Here is a 22,819-nt window from a genome sequence, read left to right on the forward strand (position 1 = left end):
TACATCATGACTCAACACGTTCAAACCCCTTCCTGTGCACAAACACCCACACCTTATCTTTCCCCCAACTTTTACTTCTCACCTCTTCTTATAAAAGCAAAGTGACAAATTATATTAGTATTCTACAGATGCCGCTAAGTGGTTTATTTTAATTTAATCATCTATTTACTTTTTGATTTTAAAATGAAGGTTAACTGAAGGCACTTACTCCAGTTATAAGCCGTCTAGTATGTTGGAAAGATTAGTTCCCAAGGCTCTTCAGAATTGATACCATGAACCACTTTGCTGTAATGGCACAGTACAAGCAGTGAAGATCTGCCGAACGAACATCCCTTGTATCACTGAAGATACAGATCTCCTGCTTTAACACTGCAGAAACAAAGGCAGACTTGACAAGTAGCAGGTTCTTGCTGATTTACTCTTGCATTTCTAAATTTTTATTTTTACTGTAACAGAAAATCTTCTATGACTCCCCCTCTAAGTAGACACTCCTAAGGGCAAGTTGAAAAGCTACTGATACGTTGTTATTGTTGTCTTCCTGATTTTATATGAGATAAGATAATGAGCATCAAAAGTAACTATCATAGCACATTTTTTTTAATAAGACCTGTGGTAAACGTGTTTTCCCAGGGTTTTCTTATTGCCATCCTGCTGAGTGGTTACATAGAATTTACATAGAATGCGAGCATGTCTGAAAACCCCATGCTTTTTTTCAGCAATGGGTATTAGAGTAAGTAAGATTGAGACTGTATCTATCTATAGATGTAGGTTGGTAGGTAGATAGATAGAAAGATAGATAATATCTTAGTATACTACTAAGAAAGAAGAGTTCAATCTTCAAATCTAAAATTTGCAAAATTATTGTAAACCATCACATTTATTTTCTTTCTGCTCATTTTTTTTGCATTTCTCAATAAGACACACCGTATGTGGATGGTTAACTTGTTCTTATGGAAATGCTTTATTTAGGTTCCCTTGGCACTAATAGTGAAAATCCAGACTTGAAACAGGAGAGGACATCACAAGCGTTTCTGAATAATCTACTTTTTCTCACAACACTATCTTCTGTTTCTTGCTAGTTTCTATATCTCCCACTTCCCCCGATCCGATCTGAGAATCTGAAAGATCTCCTGATAACCACCTTAAAAGCATGTCATATTAAAAACAAAAACAAAAACAAAAACAACTCTCCTTTTTTGGTGGGAAGAGCTTGTTTGTTCATTTTGTGGTGTTGAGTATCAGGTCCAGGGCCTTATCATACAGACTGAGCAAGGTAAGTACTAGCTAAGCTAAAGTTTCTTATACTTTGTATGTCCTTCCCCCACAGTATAACCCCTGTTTTCACTGTATATGTTGGTATAATTTGTGGAGAAGAAGGGAAAAAACAAATCATTTAAATAGGGATACAGGTGGATCCATTGCAACAATGAGATGTACAAGTTGTTATGTCGAAAAATGAACTTTACAACTTTGGTGGGGGGGGAAGGTCAGGTAAGGGGCATGGAGGGGAAGGATGGGAAAGGGTGGGAAGGGGAAACAAAGGAGGAGGCAATAATGCTTGCTAAGAAATGTACTCATTATCTTGCCCATGTAATTGTAACCCCTCTCTATGGTATTTTCACAATAAAAAATAATGACAACAAACAACAAATATTTATATTTGGGCCAGGTAATTCATACCTGTAATCTCACATCACTTGGGAGATTAAGCAATGAGGACTATAAATTAGAGCCCAGTGTAGGCTACATCGCAGAGAAACTGTCTCTGCACAAAGAAAATTTAAATACTTATTTTCTGAGGGCAACTAATTTTACGTAATATTTCCACCCCCAAATCAAGTTAGCGACAGATTCTAAAAAACTGGAAATGTTGAAGCAGTACCTTGGACAGATCCAGGGGAGGGAGCCAGGCTGTGAGAGCATTGTCATCCTTCCTCTCAGATAAGGTGCAGAAGAAGTTCAGATACTTTTTGCAAGTCCCAAAAGGGACAGTGTTGAGCCTTTTGTTGTAAAGAAAACTCATGACCGACACAAGCAAGGAATCTGTCAAAAACAAGAAAAAGGGAACATACTGATTTTATATGGTGGTTTTTATTTTATTAAGGAGAAGTGAATTTTCAAGTTACACAAGAGGTATACGTCAGAGGACTGTAGTAGGTCAAGACCACCATGGTGAAATCAAGATACTCTCTGAAAAATAACTAAATAAAAAAAGGCTAGGGCATAAGGTCTTTGAGTTAAAACCCCAGGACACAGATACCAACAAAAGACAAAATAGTGGGCAGCACTTGCTTAGCTTATGTAACTTCCTGGGTTCAATTCACAGTACTAACATATGTAGGTAGATAGATGATTGATAATTAGATTATCTATCTATCTATCTATCTATCTATCTATCTATCTATCTATCTATCTATCTATCTATCTACCTACTTATCATCTATCATCTATCTATCTATAGAGAGAGAGATGGATACAAATATTTTCCAGCAAAAACATTTAATTATACAGTAGACTTGAAAAACCCAATAAGATAAACACATCTGTACACATTCTACCTAGATTTAACAATTACTCACACACTATTTGATCTAGGACTACCATGGATCCAACTCTCAATCCATTTTATCTTAGTGATACATTTCATGTTAGGTTATAGAACTGAAAGCTTTTTTTTTTACTACTACCTACTTTATCCATTCTTAGTCAGTACTGTTTTATTTTTGTTCGTCTACAAAATAGTTGAAAGCTTTGTTATAAACCTAAGGATTTTCAGGCAGATAAATAAAAAGTATTACAATATGTTCACACAGGTAGGGATGTGTGTGTGTGTGTGTGTGTGTGTGTGTGTGTGTGTGTGTGTGTGTGTGTGTGTGAGTGAGTGTGTGTGTGAGTGTGTGTGTGCTGGTCCTTATGTTTGAACTCAGGGCCTGGGCACTGTTCCTGAGCTTTTCTGCTTAGGACTAGTGCCCTGCCATTTGAGCCTCAGCTCCACTTCCTGTTTTGTTGTTGTTGCTGTTTTGTTTGGTTTGGTTTGGTTAACTGGGGAAAAGAGTCTCATGGTCTTTCCTGCCCTTGCTGGCTTTGAACTGAGATCCTCAGAACTCAGTCTCCTGAATATAGATAGGATTACTGGCATGACAACATTAGCACTCGCTCATCCTTGACCTTTGCTTATTTATTTATTTAATTTTGTAGGGATCCTGGGTATTGAAAGTGGAGCCTATTCATGTTAAGTATGTGCTTTCCAAATGCACTCTTACCATCCCTGACAACTGCTCTTTTATTGTCCCTATTATGCTATTTAATACTTATAAAATAATATATGGCTTGAAGTTACATACTATCATTTCATAAAACCCAGTGACCATACCCCACATACTGGAAAAGCATGAACTTCTAATTTTAAAGCAAGCTTTATGGAATGGAATTAAAGTAAGAATGAAAGGGGTTCTTTTCTCCTTCTTCAGTTACTAGCCCTGATTATTTTTTCCTGCTGCCACTGCCACAGCTGATGGTCTCTGTAACTCTTGGTATCAGACAGATCTCAATTTTCAAATACACCAGCATTGTTCACAGGACAGTTGTTACACATGAGACCTCTGACCCTTGCTCTGCTCTAGTTATTAACTAACTTTTATTATTGAAATTAACATATTCTTACATGCATACTTACAAATAATATTCTTAAGCTTGTGTTTTTCATGCTACTACATTTAGGAAGTGCTTTATAGTGTCTTACTATCATATGGGAAATTTAATATTCTTTACATACATGCTTCAATAGAATTTATGTGAATAGTTGAAACAGGTTTTAACTATGATGAAGTATTGAGTGATATATAGGGGAAAAATTAAGGTGTCATGTAAAGCTATAGATTAGCTATTGTATGTGAAGGAATTCTAACCACCACAAGTTCTTAGTGACACCATGAAAAAAGACTTCTACTAGAGGTGTAGTCTAGTTATAGAACGTTTGCCTAGCAAACACAAGGCCTTGGTTCTATTATAAGCAACCTGCCAAAAAAGTATGAATAAGAGACAATTAAAGCAGATAGGGAGCAACTGCATTAAGAAATATGGTATTCAAGGAATAGCTAATATGAGACAGAATTGCACATTTCAAAGACAATATATTTCTGACAACTTGATATAGTGTTATCTTGGCAACTGTTCATTTTAAATCTTTCATTCTTTTGAAATATAAGGTGGCTCATGCCCGTAATCTTAGCTACTCAGGAGGCTGAGATCTGAGGATCCCTGTCAGGGCAGAAACATCCTTGAGATTCTTATCTTCAATGAACGACCAGAAACCCAGAAGTGGCATTGTGGCTCAAGTTCTAGAGTGCTCACCTTGAGCTGAAGAGCTCAGGAATAGCACCTAGGCCCTACCACTGACCAAAAAAAGAAAGAAACATAATATGCTGGGAGGGATTGAGGGGGAGGCACAGTGGGAGAAAAATAAGGGAAGAGGTAACAATGCTGGGCAAGAAATGTACTCACTATCTTACATATGTAACCCTTCTGGACATCACCATGATCATAAAATTAAATTTAAAATAGAAATATAAGATGCTTAAGTAGACACAGTTTAAGTAAAGGGTATTACAGATATTATCTATATGTTATGTTTATTAATAGTGGAAATATTGTTAATATTTTATTTTGTGGCTCTAAAATAGGGTTTAAACTACAGATTTATATTAAAGACAGAATACTTATTTAAAATACTCATTAATTTCACATTTATGTTCCTCTGATTATGTATAATCATTTGTCTGTTTTGATTGAATACTCTGATTCATTAAAATGATTATTCCAAGTATAGACTGTTGTATTAAGAAGCCATTCATGGTCAATATTACTTATTGAGTTAAAGATATTGGAAACTCAGGAAAGTCAAGCAACAGCTAATTAAATGTTACAATAAAGTTATTACCATGAGTTCAAATGAAATTGTCTTAGACTACCAGCTTTTCTCTTCACAATGTTATATCAGCAAAGTAAGATCTGTCTTGTTCATTTATATTCTTACAATCACTATGGACAATGGTAGGTGTGTGGCAAATATTATTTGAAGTGAATTTAAATAAATTCTCCCTATTTCATTTTTAACTTTATAGTCAATATCAAATCCCAAACAACTGAGTAAAAGGAAACTATTCTCATTAGCTACATAATAGTATTTCTTATCTTCTGTGGATTACTGTGAGAATTTTGGATTGAGAAGAAAGCTGTTTGGGAAAGAAGGCATTGTTCTATCTATCTATCTATCTATCTATCTATCTATCTATCTATCTATCTATCATCTATCTATCATCTATCTATATCTATCTGTCTATAGCTATATCTATCTATCAATAGTAATAAAACTTAATAGAATAAACATGAAAACTAAAGACCACAGAAAAGAATCTTGTCATAGTTTCTCACATTTTGAACACATCATCATGTTCTTTCAGTTTTCCTATGTTTTCATCTACCAATATTTTTATCTACTTATGTGTACCTAAGATAATTATGTTCTAATTAATAATAAGCATTAAAGGGATTTTGCCAAGTCTTATTTAGCTTTCAGATGAGAATAAATTCACTAGTGGTCTTGCCATTGTGAGAAAGTGAGGTAGGTGCTTGAAAGAAAAAGGATCTAGACTAGTCTGTGTGCCAGGCTATATAAGAAAGTGATACTGAGAAGAAGTCTGGTGATTATGAAGGTATTCAACAATACAGAAAGGAAGAGCACAAAAACAGAGCTGTATATGATACATTCTGCTTGCAGACAGGAACAAGCTATGTTTGAGGAATTGAAGGAAGCCAGTGAATCAGGATTCTACACAAAGAGGCATAGAATATACAGAATTGGCTTTCTGAGGTAGGGAGGAATTTGATGAAGTGATCCTCAAGGGTTTTCTGTTTTGATTTTTTTTCCTTAGAGAAATGGAAAGAACAGATTGGTTTATAGGCAGAAGTGAGATTTGAAAGAGAACCAGACATATTTTGAGATAAACAAGTTCATTTTTAGTAGATTTAAAACAACTTGGTACTAACCGATAATGGGGCCCCAGGTAAGGTATTTTGGCATTTTACTAAAGCAGTAAAAGTGACCAGGCAAAAGTGTTTATCCTCACAGTAGCTAACAATGAACTGCCCTGTCTTCCTTTTCTTTATAATTATGTAGCTCTCACATGCTATTGCTTTTCCATACCTGTCTCTACTGGATACACATGGTTAATGAGCAAAAGCTCTGTTTGCTGCATTTCTTCCTGTTGTCGTTATGGTTTCTGGCAAGTAATTTATTTAGTCACTACATTGTTCTGAGTATTATAGTCTTCTTCACTCACTCCTAATGTGTAAAGTGCTTTAAAAACCTCACAACCATCAAAGTAAGAGATACAGCTTGGTGTCTCACTCTCCAGCATTGCCACAGGGCTCAATAATCCATAGATCATGTAATAATTTCATTTAGTTGCACAATAAAAGTCAAATTAGTTTCCATGAGACAGTTATGTATGATAATCTGGATTACTGTGGCCTCCTACCGGCTGTATTAGCATTGTAATGTTATTTCCTCTTCTAGGATTCTGGTGAAATTTTTTTTCAGTTTCTATTTATTGAATCATTATGAAAACTGAATTCTTAAAGTCTTGGAGTAATGGATATATAAAAAAATTAATGTGCAGTGATAATGATCTCAACTTCCAATACATCATGCTTTCTTCTATCTTAAAGTAGTTTCTTAAACTGCTAGATTTTCAAAGTAGAGTTGAAAATGTGCCTCCATGAATTTGCAGCTGAGGATGGATAGCTAAATCTTGTGTCTCCACCTGTTAGGGCAAGCATTTGCCAGTGGTTTCTGTATTTTTCTACAAAGTTCTTCCAAGTGTATTACAGAAGAGATTACCAATCTTCTAGAGATGTTCTATATATAAAATATAGTCTATGTGCATAAAATTCGAGGTCAGTTACAATAATCTGGTGTAAATGACAAATAACAAAATAAAGCCCTTCAAAATGGAATTAATCCTCCTTGATGTTTACAAAGCATGGGTTTAGTACATTTTATTAGGTCATTTGGTCATTTTCAGTTAGGTATTTATCTAGTTTTTTTTTTTCCCAAACTGCTCTTTTGTTTTAAGGTTGGTACTGCCTACAAAAATCTGATTTTGAAGCAATTAGGAAAGACCATTTCAAATTATAAAATTAATCAGTCCTATGGAATTGCAATATTAAACCATTATATATTATAAAATCCACAAACTATTGAGTCTTAGCTAAAATATAGTTACTTTATAATTCCCAAACACAATACATTATCTCATGTGCTTCACCTCCCACCTAAGAATCTTTGCTATGCCAGATTGCTCATAGCCATGCTCTGGCACACACCTAACGTGGTTTTCAGTCTCTTTTACTTGTGCCTGCCTCACTTGAATTCACCAGACAGCATCATCTCAGTGTGCTGTTATCTTAGGGCTCTCGTGTGTGTCCACCTCAGCAAAGCTTTGGACCACAGAGCATCATTTCAGGACTGTGAGACTGGACTGTAGCAGCCACTCACTCAGAGTGAATCTTCTGGGCAATTTCCCATATAACAGAGAAGGAATTCAAGAAAAAATATAAAGTACACACTATGAGTATGACTCAAGAAGTGCTGGTGTTGGGAAAGAGAGGAGAACAAGTGATTAAATGAGAGAAGAGGAGATTCAAGAAAGAAAGTCTGAAAAGACACAAAAGGGGATGGAGTGAGAACAAGAAATAGGAGAGGGAAAAAAGTTTTAAAACAATGCAGGTGGAAACATGACTTTATTCTGCATTTAAGACTTCAACATCCTGAAGGACTTAACCTTACTCAAAGCCAAATATGGCAAGGCTTCTTACCATTCTGAGAAGGTTGCAACTTCTCTGTTGTTTGTTCTATTTAATTGCTTAATTATGTCTATCAAATCCAGCATAGCAATATTTTATATATTTGCTATGATAAAAATATACATGACAACAAATCAACTCTAACACACATGAAGCAAAAGCAATAGCAACTCTATGTACCATGTGGCACTGATGCAAAACTTTGCCTCATGGTAAAATCTACCATCCTGAGCATCGGCAATATATTCTCTTGGTTTTATTCCATCCAGAGCTTTTCCTTGTTCCATTTCACTGGTTAATTATCTGTGCTACTCTTGATTTTTTCCAAAACATGTTAATTCCACGATTGTAGTTTTGAAATATATGGACAGAATTCCCCATCTATCTGCAATTGCAAAGCAATAAAAGAACAAAGATTTCAAGAAAGATGTCCTTTACCAATTTTAAATTCATAGCCTTATTTCTTTCCTTTCTAATTTTCTATTTTGTAAGAAATTTCTTTGAATGTTTGCACTGTAGAACGTCTGTCATAGGTATTCATTTCCCTTAAATAGTAGCTTTTTTGCTCCTCATATGATAGTTGAAGAGATTATACAAACTTCCCCAACTTTTTATAGGAAGGAAATATTTGAAGTTGAGCTTTCATGAAAAACCCCACCTCATTAAGCAGAAATGCCTTGTAACAACTTACCCTGCCTTACTATAAATTAATTGTTCTACTCTTCTTGTAACATTTCCTCTAGCAGCCAGTGTTGTTGGTACCAGTGATTTTTCTGTTTAGAATTTTCATGCCTCAAATATGGGTTATATTATTGTAGGATGGTAATTATTTCACATGTAAGGCATGATGCTAAGTGTGATCCCCACTGGTCTTTTAGGGAAATTCAGATACTTATAAATGTGTCATAAATGTGCCTTAATAACCATTAATGACAACCAAGGATGGGTCCCAGGGATTTTGAGAAATCTAGACAGCCTTTGCTCAGAACAAAGAAAATATCATTTGTGATTACTCTTGCAAATGACTCAAATTCTGTGCTCATTAAAAATAAAATAAAAACCCACGCTGGGTCATGCTACCTTCCAAAGCAATACACTAAGACAACGTTAAGCAGCATGGGTACTAGGAACAAAATTATTTGTTTAAGATGAAGTTTGGCTTCTAACATTTACCTCTGATTCTCCAAAATCCTTAACCATATTTAGTAAGTAAGCATAAGGGATATTTGATATATTCACATTGATTTGTTTTTCTTACACAAGGGTTACAATTAGTGTGATCTAGAATCTAAAAAAAAATACATTTTTTAGGATTCCTTTCAGTATGAGCACAGGAACCCATATACAGAAAAAGTTACTTAAGTGTTATTTTGATTCATAGGCCTCTGATCATTTCCTAAAGTTATAACACTTACTAAGAACAGATTCTGGGCCTGTAACTAGGGATACTATATTCTAATACTATTTCTCTATGTCATCGAAAGAAAACAATGTGAGCATATACTTTGATCCTGTGTCATCACATCCTGAGTTCATACCTGGGAGATATTAAGTCAAAAGCAAAGACTCACGTGCCATATGTAACAATCACACCTTGGGTAGTTCAGAAGTGAAAGAGTAAAGTTGCTACAATCCTCAGTCATTGGGTAAATTGAGCACATCTAGAAAAGCATAGGCCCAGGTCAAAGACTTGGGGTGGAAAAGTCAGTAACGGGAGTACAGTGTATGTAAAAGCAGAAAGTGGTCATAGACCTACTGATAATGATCTCCAGGTCCTAAACAGTTCAACACCCAGGGAGAAGAGACATAGAGGGGAAGCCAAGGCAGCAGAAAGACACAGAACAGCATCGAGAGTTTAGATTGAACACACTGTCCCTGTAGCATGTGCAATGGTGGTTCTATCCAGTTAGCATAAGCTCCTGTTGCTAGGACGCCCTAAATTCTGTTTTCTAACAGTCACTCATGCAGCTTCTGGTAACAGTTTGGAAGCTTGTTGGAAGATCAGTATACTAGGTTAAATTTTCACACATCAAATGTCATTTCATCTCTCTCACATCTTATAATAAAAGTTAGTATTAAGAATGAGAATTTGGAACTCATGAGGAAATTCATATAAACATAATGCAGGAAAGCATAAACTAAGATCTTAGAGTAGATGTTTCAAAATATATACCTTAATCATAACTCATGGTGCCTTCAAGGAGAATTGGTAACATTTTGTAATAGGCAAAGTAATTTATAAAAGGTGTAGAAATCAAACATGAAAGGGAAGGAAATGAAAGAGTACTATCAAAGGCTAGGACCAAACCAAAGTGCATACTCAAGCCTAATGCATTCATGGAGAGTAACCTGTCACACCAAGGAGCCAGTTTTATTGAACTAAAATCCTTGATGTAATAAACTACTAAGCACTATATGAAACCTGTGAACCACTTTAATTAAAATTTTTTGAAAGAGTGAAAGAGTCTCTGGTTTATTTTATTCTAACCATTATGAGCAGAGGCAAAAGGACAACCAAAACCCCAGGTGTTGGTGGCTTATGCTGCAGTTTTAGCTACTAAGGTAGTCTGGGTGTAAGGCCAGCTGGGGCAGGAAAGTTTTTGAGATCCCTTTTCAACTGGGATCAGTGTTATGTGGTGGACATCTCAATCTACAAAGAGGGTGATACACGGTTTCAGTCCAGCCTAGGACTGAAGTCTCCTGAAAGTCCGTCTACATTGAAGGAAGTTCTGCTTGATGATATGTACCTAAGATCCTAGCAACAGAAAGATTTTAGGGCTCAAATAATGGCTCAGCTGCCTTTTGGGTAAGTAAGTGAGACCTTGCCTCCAAAATAACCAGCGAATACAGCAATAAGACAAGATGCAAACATAAAGGGATCCAAATAGGGAAAAATGAAGTAAAACTCTCCCTCTTTGCAGATGACATGATCTTGTATTTAAAGAATCCCAGGGACTCCACTCCCAAATTACTCGAGCTGATTTGAAACTTTAGCAAAGTAGCAGGGTATAATTGAACCTCAAAAATCAATGGCTTTTCTGTATGCAAACTAACTATTATGAGAAGAACACAGCTGAAATCAGGAAAGCAACTCCATTCATAATAGCCCCACAATAAAATATAACACCTAGGAATTAACTTAACCAAAGAAGTGAAGGACCTCTATGATGAAAACTTTAAAAACCTGAAAAGGGAAATCAAAACAGTGGAAAAACATCCCATGTTCCTGGATTGGAAAGATCAACATCGTGAAAATGCCAATATTTCCCAAGGCTATCTACCAATTCAATGTGATACCCATCAATATTCCAACCTCATTCTTCAAGGAAGTAGAAGAGGCAATTCAAAAATTCATATGGAACAATAAAAGACCCCGAACAGCAAAAACGATCCTTAGCAGAAAGAACAGTGCTGGAGGAATATCAATACCAAATTCCAAACTCTACTACACAGCCATAGTAATCAAAACAGCTTGGTACTGGCACAAGAAGAGACCCAGGACCTTTGGAATAGAACTGAAAACCTAGAAATTAACCCACAGACCTATAGCCATCTAATCTTCAATAAGGGAGCTAAAAAAATAGAATGGAAGAAAGCCTGACTCTTCAGTAAATGGTGCTGGCAAAATTGGTTAACCACTTGTAGAAAATTAAGCTAAATCCTTATATATCACCCTGCACCAGAATCAACTCCAAATGGATCAAAGACCTCAGAGTGAAAGCAGATACTCTGAAAACATTACAGGGTGGAATAGGAGAAACCCTAGGTCTCCGTAGCACAGGCCGAAATTTTCTTAATAGAGACCCAGAAACACAACAAATGAAAGAAAGGTTGGACAAATGGGATTGCATGAAATTGCAGAGCTTCTGCATGGCAAAGGACATAGCTAGCAAGATCAATAGAAAGCCCACGGATTAGGAGAAGATCTTCACTAGCCATACAATGGACAAGGGTCTCATATCTAAAATATACCTGGAACTCAAAAAATTAAATCCTCCATCAACAAATCCTCAAAGAAACAACTGCCCAATAAATAAATGGGCTAAGAAATCTCTCTGAAAAGGAAATAAGAATGGCCAATAGACACATGAAGAAATGCTCAACCACTCTAGCCATAAAAGAAATGCAAGTCAAAACAACACTGAGACACCACCTCACCCCAGTTAGAATGGCTATCATCAAGAACTCTAATAACAACAGATGCTGGACGGGATGTGGCCAGAAGGGAACCCTATTGCATTGTTGGTGGGAGTGTAAACTTGTTCAACCACTTTGGAAAGTAGTATGAAGATTTCTCAAAAGACTCCACACAGAGCTCCCCTATGACCCAGCAATCCCACTTTTGGGCATTTACCCGAATGATCACAAACAAGACCACACTAAAGCTACCAGCACAACTATATTTATTGCAGTGTTATTTACCATACCTAAGATATGGAACCAACCAGATGCCCCTCAGTAGACAAATATATCAAGAAAATGTGGTATATATACACAATGGAATACTATTCCATCATCAGAAAGAATGACATTGCCGCATTTTTTTTGGAAATGGAAAGACTTGGAAAAAAATTATATTAAATGAAGTAAGCCAGGCCCAAAGAAACATAGATCCCATGATTTCTCTTATTTGCAATAACTAGTGTATATGTGAGACAAGCAGAAAAGGTCAGATAAGATGATGTTAGGTGAAATGAACCCCAAGATTAGGACACAAGTGGTTTTTTCTTTCTTGCTATTGTTTCTAACATATTTACAAGGGTGATTTTTTTTGTTGCTTTGTATGTCCCTCCCCCACGGTATAACCTGTATTTGACATTGGTATAATTTGGGGAGGGGAAAGGAAAAAAACAAATCGTTTAAATAGGGATACAAGTGAACCCATTGCAACAATGAGACGTACAAGATGCTATGTCAAAAAATGAACTTTACAACTTTGGTGGTGGCGGGGGGGTAGTGGGGTGTGGGGATATTGTTGTGGAGATGGGAGGGCAGGGATGGTAAGGGAAAAACAAAGGAGAAGGCAACAATGCTTGATAAGAAATGTACTTATTACTTTGCTCCTGTAATTGTAACCCCTCTTATTATTAAAAAAAGTAACTAGCTAAAAGCAGGACTGGGGGCGTAGCCTGCCTACGAAGGGTGAGGTCCTTAATTCAAAACCCAGTACTTCCTAAAAGAAAACCAAACCAAGAAGACCAAAGCAGTTATAAATGTTAGGGATCTACAGTTACAAAATTAGATGCATATTTACCATATACCAATTACTTTGGTAGACATAAGGGAATACTGAAAAATAAAATGCTTTCTATGTTTCTTTTTTTTTTCTTGTTTTCTTCTTTCTTTCTTTCTTTTGCTGGCACTAAGGTTGAACTCATGGCCTTATGCTCTAACTATTTTTTTTCCAATCAAAGCTAGTGCTCTAAACTTGGCCCTCACCTCCTATTCTGACTTTTTGCTGATTATTTTGGTTAAAAACTCTCAACCATTTGTTAGCTGGTTGGCTCCAACCTTCCTCAGATCTCAGCCTCCTAAGAATGGTGTGAACCACTGGCACTGAGCTAAGAAGCTCAAATGTGAAGAAGGAATAAAATAGTCAACAGTGAATTGTGACATTATATTAAGAATGTCAAGATAAATGCAAGGCTGATCATTACATCATGGAAATATGCAAATGTTGCCTAGGGATGAGAAGGGTGAAGGCAGAGGCATTTACAGGAAATAGATGACTTTAGGTCTTGAAGGATGAGTTAAAGGAGGGAAGAGAGAGGGCAAGAACAACCCAGTCTCATAGTCTGATGATGACATCGTAGTGAATATGGTACATGCCTAGAATACTGTGTCCTCTATTGTGGTGACAGAGAGGGTTTTCAGGTAGTCTGTGGACATATCAGTGACCTAAATCCTGAGTGTGGCTTTAGAGAAGTTTATGAAACAGAGAGCGGTGATGAGCAGTGGAGAATATGCCTGTTTCTTATTGCTCCAGTTTACTAACATTGTAATTTTTACCACATCCTTTCTGCATTCGTATCTCAGTGTACACTGGGAATGATCAAATGAAATAAAGCACAGAGTAGTATCTGTGTTAACAATCCACAGATTGTTAACATTTTAACCACTATCAGAAATAATATCAAAGAACATGGATTATTTAGCTTATACAGTTATTATAATGTAGGCTTGTGATGTAAACAGAGGTTTGTTTTAGTTGTGGCTCATGGTCTGGAGGTTCATGTCCAATGAGCAGTTCACTGGTTTGAGCCTTATAAAGGCCGTATATTGATGTGTTTGTTTGTTACTGTGAGTGATCACATCTAGAACCAGGAAGCAGAGGCAGGATGTGAAAAGTTCCATAACCATTTTTATGTATTTATTTTTATGTTTTGCTATACTACTAGAATCTGAACTCTGAGAGGTATGCTTGCTAGGCAGGTGATCAACTGCTTAACCCAACTTCCAGTGTTTTTTATACTGGTTATTTTTAATAAGGTCTCCCATTGCCATTTATGGCCAGAACCATCACCTACCTATTTTACACTTCTGTCTGTAGCTGTGATTCATGGACATGAGCCACCATGCTCATGGATGGAGTCTTATGAACATTCTCTGCACATGGCACCATACTCATACCCAACTATTGGTTGAGATGGGGTTTCACAAGAGGTTTTGCCCAGGCTTGCCTCAAACTGTAATTCTGCCCTCTCCATCTCACTGGTGGCTAAGATTGTAGCTCCATAGTAATTTATGAGGGCATTTCCAAGTGGCCTAATGGAGGAGCCATAGTTCTACCCAACACTGCTTCTATGAGGACCAAAGTTTTAAGATGTGGATCTTTGGAGGTGACTCTTCATATATATATATATATATATATATATATATATATATATATATATATATATATATATATATCCCTCAGCAAACTTGAAAGGCAAGTGCAAGTGCAGTTACTTGACTCACTAAGGGCGATTTAATGATTAATCAAGGATAGCTATCCTTGAGAGGGTCACTAGTAAATTGAGGATAATGTCTAAGACGTATCATTATTTGATTTTGAGAATGAAGAGCCCTTGACCCAGAGCAAGTACTCAGTAAGGGCAGCTGTTTAAGTGGAAAGGAAAGTTAGGCTGTTGGTATGGAGTGCAGAGAACGTTTAGACATTTACCTCCTGTCAAAAATCACAATAAAGCAAAAATTGAAATAAAACATAACTTTAGTTTACTTTGGTTTGGCAAAATAAATGGCTAATCTTTTAACTATGATGTATATATTTCTTGGGAAAATAACTAGTTTTAAAGATAAGGGTTTATGTTATTGCATTGGGGTAGATGCACTGGCTTCAATTCCTTCCATTCTTCTGAGTAAGAATTCTACAGAGTCAAAAATCTACAGCTGGAAGCAAGACTTCTGACTCTGAGCATTAAAAATGCATTCAAGCCTGTGAAGCACTTTGGGTTAGCTGCTGATTTCAAAAGGCAAATCCTGCAGTGTGCCACTGTAGGAGATACACAGAAAGAGGGGATGCTGGCAGAAGGTTACCTACAACCAAAAATGCTATTCAAAACTCCAATTATTAGTTTGTCACAAAGCACCTTAAAAAAGCACCTATTTTAATTCACACAAATCTTTTCCTCCTTTCTTCTTTTCTTTCTTTTTTTTTTCAAGTGTGTTTGGGCAGGGGTTCTACCATTTGAGCAGGGCCTGTGCCCCTTTTCTCTCTGAGATAGTGTTTAACTTTTTGCCTGGAACTGGCCAGAATCATCATCTTCCTATTTTCACTGTAGCTGGAATTGCAAATGCCATCACTCTCTGCTTGTGACGATGGCATATCATGAACTATTCTGGAACTGCAATTTTTCTGACCTCTGCTTCCTCTGTGGCTAGAACTATATGAATGAGTCACCATGCCTGGCTCACAAAGCAATCTTGGCTTTATTTTATTGTTTTCTTAAATAATAAAATGATGGAATCTCTTTGGTGTCTATGATTTCTAGTGCACATTCTAACACATCTTATGTCATGTAAAGAAGGTTGTTACTTTTAGCGGTGTTGGGCAGCGATCTAATTACTCTCAAGAAAGTCTTCCAGTAGGTTGTCCAGAGAGAAGTCAGTAAATTAAATGTGTTATTCCACTTTAAACACGTATAAAATGGTTCATTGAGGTTGTTCTTTTCAGAGGTCTTTATAAAAGCCTCTCTCAGCTGGTGTGCACACTTCTCCTGGAAAATAACTTTTCAATCTCATGGTCTCAACTTCATGGCTGGTACAATTCCAATGTCAGGTCTGCAAAGCTCTCTAAGGAACACTGAGGTGGAAGACCCAGTGCAGATGTTCCTGGAGGGCAATGCGCAGGAGCTGCACAAGGAAGGAAGAGGGCCACGTCAAAACGTGTGCTTACACCAGTGTTCCAATTCTCAGTTTGCATTGGTACTCTTCTCTTTCCCTCCATGTCCCAAAGCTATTGAGAAAGTCAGAATTTGGTGGAAGGTGAGAAAAAGTAAGAAGCAATAAACAAAGCAAGAAGGAAGTGATTTTGCTCCTCATTATTTCATCCCAAACGTCTGGCCTTGGTCTGTGATCATCCTTGTATAATCATGTGATTGTTCACTCATCCCCCACCCCCACCCACACCACCCTCCTTCATCTGATTCTAGCCCTGCTCTGATATTCAAATGAGTCTGTTTGGGCTCCTATCCCATCTCTGGAATGTCAAGGCCTCCTTTTTCCTCTAGGTGTTCCAAAGGGGCTTACATTTTCTTTACTCATATTTTGTTTTGTATTCTCCCCTTGTTTTGGATAAATTCATGTTCAGTTTTGACTCACTCTCTTGCTTTCTCACATCCCCTGGCTCTGACTAAAGACATTTTTTTTGTTTAAAGTGTTTCTTTTAAAACTTTTTCCTTGCTGGCATTCCTGGTATTTGAACTAAGGTCTCATGTTTGTTAGACAGGAACTCATGCCTCAGCTAATTTTGCTTTTATTACTTTTTCAGGCAGTCTTGTGCTTTTTTCACCTGGGGCAGTTTGGGACTGGGTTGTCTCCTGTGTAGCTGGAATTACAGTGTAAGCTGCCATAGCTGACTTATTTGTTAAAAAGAGGCCTAACTTTTTGCATAACCTGGCCTTAAATAGTGATCCACCAATTTCTGTCTACAGGAAGCCAAGATTACAGATATGAGCCACTATACCAGCCTTAAAGTTACTTATCTTTTAAAAATGCCAGTAACAGAAAGTAATTTTTATAGCAAGAGTTTTCTTTTGATAAAGACAAATAATAATAACAGTACACCAAACCAAATCTGTCATTATCATGCCTCTTGTACATTCCTCAAACATCTTGACCATTGTATTTTGAATGCCTTAGCCCTCCAGATACCTGATTTTCTGTTGTAGGTAAACTTTGTTGTTTATTGGTTGTTATTGCTGATTTTCATGACTTCTATTTCCTCCTATCCCGTGTGTACAAGTCACAACTAGAATTTCAGTCTTTGGCTTAATTTTCACAGCAATTCAGCTTTCTGTTCATTGTACTTTCTTGAATTCCTACAATTTAAAATAAAAATGGCTCATCAATCTTTTGGTAGCAAAAAAATAACCCAAATGAATTTTTCTGCCTTAAAGTACAAAAAAATTGATGAAATTTTAGTTGGGTTAAAATACAACTAAAACCCATTCATAGCCTATGGGTACAAGGGAACCATGTTAGATTTAGATTACAATCTAGTGAGCTATCATTAGCAAAATATATTAAGAACAGTCTCTCCCAGTGTTATTTTAAAGAAAAGATGAATTGGAAAGCATGATCATTTTTATTCAGAACTTTGCTTTTGAATGGAACAAATCTATTCAAAAGTGTCTCACTCCTGACTTAAAAGCACAACTTTCAAAATGCTTCTGAGTTTGTGGGTTTTTCTCCAATTAAGTATTTTCTTAGAGTTCAGGCACGATATGATATCTGTATAGATATATATTTGTATAGCTATAAATACGTAGTAGTAAATGAATAAGAAGAAAAGTGGTACCAGGTTAATGAGTGGGTTGTGAGAACTTCCTATGGAAATGTGCTGCTGACATTCTGACATAGGATGAGAAGATTCTCAACATGTTATTTTTAAAGTTTGGGCAAATAGAGAACTCTGAGGTAAATCAAGGCTGTTGGTTGTTAGAATCAATGACAGAAATTCAAAGACTGTGTTGTTGTACATTCTAAAATATCTCAGTGCTTATCCAGCCCATTTCTTCACTTACATGTAATTGCAGAGGCTCAGACAATCCTGCCTTGTGGTACATTTCCACTTAGGAAGACTTAAATCAATTAGAAATTTTCTAAAGATGTCTCCAAAAGGACAGGAGATATCTTGCTATTCTAAGCATGAATGCCCCTTGTAACCCAATATTTCTAGTGAATTTATGGATGGATATTATGAATACAAGTCGGGCAGTTGGGCACTGGCTGGGTTAAGGGTTCTTCCGACTATTGATCTCAGCACAATAAAGAGTAAGTGGCGCCACTGGAAATTTGATTTTTATGTGATGGAGATGTGCTGAGTCATCGATTATAGTTATACCCCATGTGTTTCAGGGACATTTATAAAGCTGCAGGCCTAAATCAAATCAGACTTGGAGAATGTAGAGAAAACATTTTCAGCAAGCAGCCAGGGGTCATCCAAAAGATGGTCTAAAAGACTAATGTTCCTGGAATAATCCTGGGCAGACCACAAAGAAGCTTGAAACAACTTCAGTGTGTTTGCCTTCATTAAATACCTACAAATTAAATTCACAATAATTATAGTAATGCAATATATGAAAATTGGCCCAATATAGCTTAATGAATTTTAATGCCTATGAATAGTTTTTTTTTTAAATCTCAAAACGGGCAGACAGAAAATGGCCCTTATACATATATTTACTCCTATTAAACTTAGAAAAAGAAATGATAACTCGGTGTTTTGCGAGCTAGTAGTAGATATTTTTCAAATGCTTGACATAAATTATCATCAAGTAAGAAACTTTCAGATACATGCTCAGGTATGGAAACTTAAGAATACAAAGATCTTTTCAGTTATTGATGATAAATGTTAGAGTTTATAGATGGAAATATAGAAATTTTTACTGAAAAGATACAAATACCAATAATATAAAATTAATTAAATGCTCAAATTTTAAACAGAGACCCTCCCAGACTGACTTTCTTTTCTGAAGAAATCTGGCTTTTGTTGTGAATGTTCTGTGGCTGGTGTGTGGCTGGCATTATGACAAGCAGAGTCTGTAGGTGACTGGAGTACACTAATGTGTTTATAAGCAGCCAGACTTTATGGTTTAAAAACACATTGTTAGGCAGCGTTTACGCTCTGCATCGACTCACCTAGCCAAATAAGGTAAGAAAGCCTAAAGAGTGTATGTTATCAAGGTATAAAGCATGAGACTTTGAACCAAGAAATCCATGGAATAAACTTCACTTTTCTGTTACTAGATGTATGACCTTAGGCAAACAGCTTAATTTCCCTAGGTGCTTAGGCTAAATAGTATTAATAATTTCAGTTTATTTTCTGCCAATACTCTGCTAAATTTACTTTCCTATATCATTAATAACCCTTGGAGTAAATATGTTCTCATTGACACAGGCAAAAAATTGAAGTTTAGAGATGTTAAGAAAATTGCCTGAGGTTGCAGAGCTAATAAAATGCAGAAATGGGATTTTAATTGAGACTTGCTCACTCTAGAAACCTATTTTTTTTTGAGACAAAGTCTTTGTAACTCTGACTGACCTTGAACTCAAATGATCATCCTGCTTCAGCCTTTACTTTTTTAGGTCTGAGAATCTGAACTCGGTACCTGACTCTTTCACTAATTGGCTAGTGCTCTTTTAATTGAATCATGCCTCCAACAGGTTTACCTGTATTCTTAATTTTCAAAAAGAAGTGTGCATCTTACAAAGCAGCTTAGTCAAATAATAGTTGTGGACACCCACAGGTACCCAAAAGGCCTGAGTTTGAATCCTGGCTACTGCCATATACTATAGGATAGCAGCAAAAGTTTTATCTTCTGTATATCGCAATGATAATGTGATGATAATAGCGTATACCTCTTAAGGTAGGTGAAACACATGTGACATATTTCCAGTGTTTCATCCACCAGAAGTAAAATATTAGGATCAATTATGATTTTTGAAGAAAGTCTGAAAGATACACTTGGATCAGTGAATAACTATATTTTAATACCTTAATATGTATTACAAAAGAAATACAACATTAACAGCACATGGGACCAGCCTTTATTGTAAGAATCATTCTACAGAGTGAAAATCCTTATCTTCCTGGAACATCACTTTAATACATTAATTGCCATGAGGAATTTAAACTCCAATGGAGAAAATGAATTCTCCTGGAAGGTTAGATGGTATCTGTTTGGTGAATCTGATACCCACCGAAGTACTCAATCTTGTGTCTTGTATCATATGCAAGTATGCTATCAATTAAGGCATCTTTTCATTTCCATTTGGGCAGAAAAAGGTAAAATATTTCTTTTAAAGATATGATGAGTATCTATTATGATTTTTTTTGTCTTGCAGCCTAGAAAGAATGTATTCACTCTTCATGAAAATATATTTATGTTTATAACTATCTCATAACATGAAGGTTCAGAGCCGAAGGATTTGAGTTTGGATTATTAGATGTTATAATTGGTACTTGAAACAATGAAAAGCTAAATGTACTCCTTAACATGGAAAGTAGTTTTCAATTAAAATTTTAAAAATTACTAATTTAAGAGATCACATTAACCACAGAACTATTGCTGAGGTCTGATTAGAAACCAGAATTTGAAGTACTTGGTAAAGTTTATTTAATATATATCATAGAATCACAGAGTAGTCTCTGTGATTTGAGAGCTTTAACTTAGCTGCAAGTTAAAATAAAATGAAGCCATTTCTGAATTTGCTTAAGGTCATAGCCTGAAACAGATTAAAAAATCTGGAAATTTCCACATGGATCAAAACCTAGTCAATTACTAAAACCCAACAGAATATCATACTTTGTATTTGCTGTAATGGTAGAAAAAGAAATTCAATAGCTTAACAAATATTAACTGATATATGCCAGTAATTCCTTTCCTTCGTTTCCCAAAGCAATGTCAGAGCCATTGATGTAATCACTACCTTTAGAGAAAATTATGGGTTTCTTTTAAATTTACTTTTAAGAATCATTAATAGTAAAGGAAAAATTCACTGTGAAAAATCCATAAATGCATACAGTCTATAATGAACCCTTCCCCCTTATATTCCTTTAGCTTCCCTTCCTTCTCCTCCCTTTTCAACAGTATTCATATGGATCTATGAAGACAGAATATTTTCTAAGATTACCTTATGTTATTTTCATATATTCATATGAATACAGTTTTAAAAAATATATGCCTCACTTTGAACATCCTTTCATTCAGTAGCCTCCCTCTCCTTTCCCACGCACCCCTCTTGGTAAGTCCTTTCCTTCGACAGACTTCCTCTGACAATCATGTCCCATAGCATTTAAACTTAGATTCTATATATGAGTAAAATCATGTGATATTTCACTTTTGAGCTTGGTTATTTCATTCAAGAGCAAGATCTCCAGTTCTGTCTATTTTCTTGTGAGCTAGATAATTCTGTTCTTCTTTATGGCTCTGTAGTATTTCAGTTTGTGCATATATCATATTTTCACCATCTACTTCCTAGTTTTGCGGTCCCTGCACTGATCATATAGCTTGGCTATTGGGAATAGTGTATGATGAACATGGCTCTGTAGATAACTCTCAGATATATGTTTATTTACACATTTTGGATACATGCTCAAATGTATAGTAGTTATGTGGCAGTCTTGTTAACTTTCTGCCAAACTTCAATACTAATTTCACAGAAGCTGCAGTAGCTTACATTTCTGCTCTTTGTGAAGGTCTTTCCCTGCTCTGCCCTGATCTAGCCAGTATTACTTGTTCATTTTCTTGATGATATCTACTTTCATCAGATGAAATGGACTCTTCTTGTACTTTCAATTTGCATTTCCTTTATGGTGACTATTTTTTCAGTTGTTTATTAGCTACTTGTATTTTTTTCAATGAGAACTTCTAACTCTTTCATTAATTGGATTATCTGTTATTTTGCTATCTAAGTTTTTTAGTTCTTTGTACATTCTGGATATTAATCTTTTCTTCAATGAATAGCTAGCAGTGATGTTTTGCCATTCTGTATTTGCTCTTCCTTTTGTCAATTGTTTCTTTGGATAGGTAGAAGTTTTTAGTTAATGCAATCCTATTTGTTAACTCTTGCGCTTATTTTCTGGGAGATTGAAATTCAGTTTAGAAAACAATTGCCATTTCAAATATTTGGAAAAGTTTTTCTTATGGCTTCTTATAGTTGTCCCCAGTTTCAGGTCTTAGGTTCTTTAACCTATTTTGAATTGATTTTATACTAGATGAAGCATAGGATTCCTGCATGTAAATAATAAGTCTGTCCAGCTTCATTCGTTGAAAAGGCTATCTTTTGTACAACATATGTTTTTGGTCCTTTGTTAAAAAAATCAGATGACAGTGCTTATGTATTTTTATTTCTGTATCTTTGATTCTGTCCTATTGGCTTCAGTGTTTGGTTTGTGTTAAATACCTGAGCACTACTCCCACAAGCTTTTAGAAGCCATTTTTGATGTAAAGGAAAATTTGTTAACATCTTCAAGGTATATTTTTCCCAATGTCAGGAACATCTTGCTTCAAAAGAAAGTTTGTTTTCCTTTGAAGTTATTGATTTTTCTGTGGTCTTAATTGGAAGCATGCTTTCCCTCACTCAGTACTTATTTTAAGATCCCAAGGGTGGTCTGTATAACGGGTCATTATTACTTCCAACAAACAATTTCTCTTCCATCCTCCTTCAGAAGGTCCTTTTCATTTGAGTCTCACTCCATGGGTTCTCTGTTTATCAATTTTCCTTCTTC

At 35.9% G+C, this 22,819-nt stretch overlaps 1 long non-coding RNA gene across 1 annotated transcript in view; it reads right to left on the reverse strand.

Annotated features, from left to right (window-relative positions):
- The window catches only part of LOC138823011 (uncharacterized), a 67,809-nt gene extending 65,846 nt beyond the window's left edge, over positions 1–1,963 (reverse strand). Inside the window, exons 1-2 of the long non-coding RNA XR_011370712.1 lie at positions 1,883–1,963; positions 209–369 (exon numbers count right to left, since the gene is read on the reverse strand). This is a non-coding gene — a long non-coding RNA (uncharacterized lncRNA). The remainder of the gene's footprint in view (positions 1–208; positions 370–1,882) is intronic.
- Between the last annotated feature and the right edge of the window lie 20,856 nt (positions 1,964–22,819).

The sequence above is a fragment of the Dipodomys merriami genome, unplaced genomic scaffold (genome assembly GCF_024711535.1).
Source record: "Dipodomys merriami isolate MVZ:Mamm:240054 unplaced genomic scaffold, mDipMer1.0.p SCAF_12, whole genome shotgun sequence".
Taxonomy (NCBI): Eukaryota; Metazoa; Chordata; class Mammalia; order Rodentia; family Heteromyidae; genus Dipodomys; species Dipodomys merriami.